Here is a 6,413-nt window from a genome sequence, read left to right on the forward strand (position 1 = left end):
ATTCTGAAACATTCCTAAAAATTCCTGAAAATTCTCAGAAATTCCTAGGAATTTTTTAGATTTGCAGCTTTTCAGGGAAAGTCATTAGTTCTCTGAGTTGGAATTCCTAGGAATTCCAAGTCCTGTTGGCTATAAACTTGGAATTTCTTGGAATTTCTGGGAATTTCTAGGAATTTCTAGGAATTTCTAGGTTTTTAGAACCAGAGTTGTTATGGTTGGGAATTCCCAGTCCGAAGTTACCATGAAAATTCACACCTTTATTCCCAGGAATTCCTGGGAAAAAATTCCTAGGAATTCCAAAATCCATTTCAAAAGGCAGGGTTAAGATTTTTTCTTTCATTAATGTATTGCAAACTGTACATAACTGGTAAAGGAGATCCTCTTTAATGGTTCAGAGATGACCTTTCTACATGTAACTGGAGTTGAGGCAATGGAAGATATTGCATGCTCAGTGTATTGTGGCATGATAGTATTTAAAAGTTTCCTGTTTCTGAATTCCAGCAGTGGATAACTCTTGTATTCCAGCACTGTTATTTTCCAGCCCAACACAGCTGTTCTCAGTTTCTCAGTAGGAGTTAATTGTTGTATTCCAGTACTGTTAATTTCCCACCCCACACAGCTGTTCTGAGATTACCAGCAAGGAATAAATGTTCTTTTCTAGTACTTGTATTTTCCTGCCCCTGCAAGCTGTTCTGTCTTTTTTGTTTTCCAGCTGGAAGTAACTGTTATTTCTAAGCACAATTATTTTCTAGCCTCTCTATGCTGATAAGAGTTTTCCTGCTCAAGTTAACTGTTATTTTCCTTAAAACAGAATAATATACATAAGGACCCAGATATGAAGCGAAGAAACCTTCCTTGGAAACCTTGGAAACAAGACAATAATGTTTTTCACTGCTAAGATCAAAACTAAAAAATTCAATTGTTTGTTGAAAACAATGATATATAATTATATATCATTGTTTTTGTTATATGTTTAATGTTACATAATGTTAAAAATATCAACGCCAACAGTAGTTCTGAACACAAAATTGAATAAATTTGACACCTGTGGAGTGTAGCATTGCTCATGAACGAGACAAGAATGTGCTTTTAAATTCCCATCGTACCTGAATAATGTCTTTGTAAAATTTGAGCTCAAATGTAGTATTTTTAACTTATAAATCTACTCCTGGTAAAAGGCCCTGGTAAACTATATTTACATGTAACTGCCGATAAAATAACCCTCCATCTTCATAAAGATCTAAGTAAGCTTTTAAGGCTTTCCTGTCATTTTTTGAAAGCATGGCCTCGCAAACTTTTTCTTTTAGCTCCACTGCTAAAAAACATATAGGGAAAGTCAAATAATCAACCAGCACAACTAGTGCTTAAATACTAAGTCGGCAATTAACTGAGACATCATTAACACCACAATAAAAAATGCAAGAGCCCTCAACTGGCTGAAACCTGCTTCATTTTGTTGCATACTATTCTTTCCACATTTCCCAATAAATTAACCTATATTTAATGGACACCTCTATAGCACAGACACTAGGGAAGGTTCTCAGAGGGGTTACCTTTGATACTTTTATAACTATAAATTCACTGCAGTTTAAAGTGATTTAATTTTTGAAATACAGTTCACTTCTCCACTTATCACACAACACCTGTGCAAAGCATGTCAATTGTAAATAACAAATATGGAGAGTTACAAATTCCTTTAAGTACTTTATAGTGCAAGCAATATGTTCCTTACCATCATTTTTGTGTTTTATTTCCATCTACAGACTCAAGTGGCTTAAAACAAATTCAAACAATTCTACTTCACTTCTTAAAGCAAGAAATCACAAGACTAAACAACAAGTGTAGAAACGTAGACATACTTAGGCTGAAACCTTAATTCAAAAATAAAAAAACTGTCCCTCTGCAAAGAAAAATGTACCACTGTTTTTAGTACCATCCTGTTCCTCCTCTAGTTTCTTTTTTTTTTTTTTTTTATCTTTTCTATTAATTTGCAAACACCTACCATGCTTTTTCTCAATGGGAAGAGTTTCCATAAAAACCCACATAACCAAAAAGAGTATTGGCAATATAGAAAACCAAATGAGTAATGGTATCGAATTAAAGCTTGTAGCAATTCACCAACCTGACTATTACAGCCCATTCTTTTTCCCCAGGCCTATGTGAACTAGCTTTTGAGCACAGAATGCAATACCTCACCAAACATCCACTAGGATGATTCACTTAAATGTATGCATGATTATCATCTCTTGCTGAGATTACACACTTCACTTCAATGTTTTTGTTACTACACCTATGGGGGCTTTGGTAAGATTGTGGAAAGGAGGGACAACATTTGAGCAGCTGGGAGGGATTAAAATGACAGTGTGGCAGCCATTTATTCCCACTTGGATGACAAAGTCTGGGGGACCTTTCCCTGGAAATGTAAAAAATGGATATCCAAAAGGGTCCATTTTAGGCCACTATTTCTCAAGTTGGCTAAAAATTATATCTGCTACAAGGGAGAGTATTGACGCTGATTTAATGATTAGAGTTAAGCTTTTACATAACTAACTATATAACATTATACATAGCAATGTTTTCTCATAGATGATGTCTGTGTAGTCTTGTTTGATTTTTACCTTTGCCTTGCTCAAAAATATTAAATTGTGCTCAGGAAAACATTACATTTTGGGGTGCAGTGCTGTGATTTCCGACACAGTATATTTAGAGCGATTACTGATGGCAAAGGAATTAATTGGTACTTCAATATGAATGTAGAGCAAAGCAATCAATGTAAACCATCATACCCAAAAACATGGTGACTGGTACATTCACCTAGAACTCTTTGCCCAAGAAAATCCCGGAACCACTCAAAAAATCAAGCAGAAAAGGTCTGAAAAACTTAAACTTTGCATATATAATGTCGTTGTTTAGTCAAAATATTGCTTTCTACATGTGCTTTACCCTAAGGATAATGGTAAAATGTACAGGCACCATCTTTGTCTTTAAGTGGATTGAACCGATTGGGTAAACACCAGAGAAAATAATACCATCGATACAAATAGGCTAAGGGTTTAGTATAGGTATGCTGTGGTTTAATTTTATCCTTGGTTTAATTCTTTTACTTTTAATAGAAGCCAAATTGATAGTGACATCATCTCACCATAACTTGGGGCTAAATTTTATCTTTCTTTACACAAATGCATTTTTCATTCATACCATTAACAAAACCAAAGGAAACTGATTTTTACACCAAGGACAAAAATTTAGCACAACATATACCATTTTACAACTAGTGCATAATTTGCCAAGAAAATGTTTACAATGGAGCTTACCACCTCATCTGCACTTTTGTTTACTTTGCTTTGCTGCTGGTTCTCATCCATGCCTGTATAAATGATATTAAGTAAGGGTGAAAGGATTAGTATTTTCTTCACAGAGATAGTTGCAGAGAGCGTCTCCAATGATATATGGATTACCAAACACTCAAAATGAACGCCAACAAGACCAAGTTCTTGCTAAACGAGTGTAGGAGCAATAATTGCTAATAATGGGCAATAGTCTGTATTGAATTAAGTACTCATTTATGCATGAATTAGTATTTATTTCATTTTAATGTTTGTAACACACAATTGAAAAAGTATGTAAAATGTAACATATAAAATACATATTGTTGTGTTATTCCTCATAATTTAGTTCAAGGGCTTAATTCTAAATAGATCAAAAGAAAGAAAGTGGCATATGTTAGCCACTGATTTAAATAGAAAAGCACATATTATTAAGTGAAGAGTAATTTTACTGCAAATTTGTGCCCTTCTGGGTGAGCAAAGAGAATGATGACCCAACTGTTACTTGTTGGAGAGCATTAGGAGCCAGCACCCTATCCTTTATAAGAGACCAGATCTTCATCATATGTGTAAGCAGTTTGTAAGTTAACTTTCCAGGATATGTGAAGTTTGACGTCGACCATACATCGTAACTGGATTTTTGCGTAGCCCCATACATTTACAACGAATACATGTCTTCCTTTGTATCCATAATAGCCATCTGTGTAGACACTATGAGATTGCTACATGTAACATAATACAAATTGTTTTGAGGCTGGGAGAAAATCACAAGTTTTTGGATTGAAACACCGAGATCGGTCCTGTTTTTTAATCGTGTAATATCTAGTTTTGCATGTCCCAGACAAAATAAAAAAGTCAGTCCTCGACACAGAAGGATTCAATGAATCCAGGTATCATCAGAGATTCCAACCCCATGTGATGGAAAATAGGGAGTAATTATTAGTGCCAAAGGCGCGAGCTTCTAGGGGGCTCAGGGGGCATGTCCCCGGGAAATTTTGCAAATTTAGGTTCTCTCAAGTGCCATTTCCTGAATTTTGACATCATTCCGGCCTGAGTTATAACATACCATAATGCTCTTCGCGAAGAAAGTAAGTATAATATGAGTGTTTCACAGTGACAGATCACCAAAAATTCTAAAGATTAGCAATTTTCCCCTAGTTTTCAGAATTTTATGATAAATCGGGAGAATTTGGTAAAAATCGGGAGAGCGGGAGGCAAGACATCAAATCGGGAGACTCCCTATCAAATCGGGAGGGTTGGAATCTCTGTTATCATGCAGCTACATAAAACCTACAGGAATTTAGCATAAAATTTGAACGCGATATTTGAAGAATGGTTGTAATATTTAAATTTAAAAAAAACACTAGCATAAAATGCAACGAAAACCTTACCTTATTGTATTAGCTCCAACAGAAAAGTAAGGAAAGCCACGAGGCAATGTCAAATTCTCGTCTTCCTAAGCTTTCCAACGTGAGGAAGAAAAATTCCCTAATACCTCGCACTTAAAAACTCTACCAGAATCTTACTCTTTCACCAATCCGAAGCGTTCCAAAAGGCATCAAGGATAGCTCATGAAACAAGGATAACCCATGAAATTCTCAAACTTCGAGCGCGCAAATCTTAACGATCTTTTTACACTATTGCATTGCATCCCTCCCCTAGTTGGGAAGTGACACGCAGAAGGCACGATCACAACGCACTTTGATTGGAAGAAGTAAAACCGCATTCTATTGGTTATAAGGTGTGAGGACATAACTGCAACGGAAGACACAACTGCAACGCTACAATTGATACCTGTAATACCTGTAAAACAGAGCGGAGATAGAGCATGTTCCAACCCCCAACTCCCAAGTTAGTGGACCAAGTCAGCGCTTTAGGATTTGAACTCTTTTCCGACGTAAAGTTCTCTTTTGTACCCAAAAATTTCCATAGCTGACGATCACGTGAGTCGAAAGCGATTGAACCATTTCCTCTCAATTATTTGAAGGCATTGTAATGCGCTGTAATGCACATCCTCGCTACATTTGCATATTTCGTCGCGTTTCTGCCAAAGATTGCGGAACTTCACCGCTTTTCTCATGCTCAATGAAAAGTTAGGAGCTTCAATCATCAGTTCTTGAAACTTCGATTTCTAAGCCGGTAAGTTTCATCCCTTCTTATCTGTCTCAAGAAATCGAATAGAACGCTCAGACGATTTTTGCAAAGTATTTTACATTATACAAAAGTCTATTTGCTCGTCTGTTCAAACTGCGAATGTTACAATCGATGGATTCACCTATTGCTCAAAACTCTTTAAAATTTTGTTCTTTAGCAAGTTCAAATACTGATTTTTAACGAAAAATAGATCGGGAAAAGTGAAATTAATGGTGATTCGCTCTGAGCACAATAAGCCCACGTTCTCGCCGCAAATGACTGCGTTGCAATAGGAGATTCTGTCTTCTTTGACTCAGCTGAGAAATTATGCATTGCATCCTAAATACAGTAGAACCCCGCTAACTCAAACCTGGTCAATTCGAATCCCCGGCTAACTCGAACAAGGTCGATTGGGTTTGAACTCAGTTATCTCGAACTAATTTTACTTTTCCTCGGCTCAAATTTACCCTGACATCTCGATCATCGTCAGTGTCAGAACAAAGCTGATTGACACGTCTCAACTTTAATCGCGATTGATTTGAACGCGGGAACATGTATATAACCGTAACACATTTAGTTAAACATAGGACACTTAAAAGTTTTTAAAAATGACTGTTGATTGTGCGAGAATGGTATATAGTGTGCATGATTTGTAATTAATTATCAAAAGGATAACACTGATTAACAACAGTCGCGATAACGCTAACTCGAGCCGGTTTAGTTTCCCCTGGAAGTTCGAATTACCGATAATTCTACTGTAGGTGGTAACTAGAGCAGTGGGTAGAAGTATGAAATCATACGGTTATTTTATTCATGATTAAGGACGTAAGTTACAAGCTCTGTTGGTTCAAACAACAAACAACATCTTGGAAGTGCTACTGTAAAAAAGGAATTTCAAATTACCATTTGATGCTTGTAAAATATGATAAATCGAGTCATAGTTCAGAGACGATC

General features: G+C 36.2%; 2 protein-coding genes and 1 long non-coding RNA gene across 11 annotated transcripts in view; 1 reads left to right on the forward strand and 2 right to left on the reverse strand.

The window, feature by feature from the left end:
- The window catches only part of LOC113678272 (uncharacterized), a 135,645-nt gene that overhangs the window by 12,673 nt on the left and 116,559 nt on the right, over nt 1-6,413 (reverse strand). The window lies entirely within an intron of this gene.
- LOC149044817 (uncharacterized) lies at nt 60-5,046 on the reverse strand. Its single transcript, XR_016186563.1, has 3 exons — nt 4,718-5,046; nt 3,315-3,367; nt 60-1,773 (listed from the first exon to the last, which is right to left on the reverse strand). It is a non-coding gene; the product is annotated as an uncharacterized LOC149044817 (long non-coding RNA).
- The window catches only part of LOC149044818 (uncharacterized), a 25,670-nt gene continuing 24,353 nt past the window's right edge, over nt 5,097-6,413 (forward strand). For all 9 annotated transcript variants that reach the window (XM_089206296.1, XM_089206298.1, XM_089206290.1 and 6 more), the window contains exon 1: nt 5,097-5,465. The gene's annotated coding sequence lies outside the window, so the exon portion shown is untranslated. The remainder of the gene's footprint in view (nt 5,466-6,413) is intronic.

The sequence above is a fragment of the Pocillopora damicornis genome, chromosome 5 (genome assembly GCF_964200805.1).
Source record: "Pocillopora damicornis chromosome 5, jaPocDami1.2, whole genome shotgun sequence".
Classification (NCBI taxonomy): Eukaryota; Metazoa; Cnidaria; class Anthozoa; order Scleractinia; family Pocilloporidae; genus Pocillopora; species Pocillopora damicornis.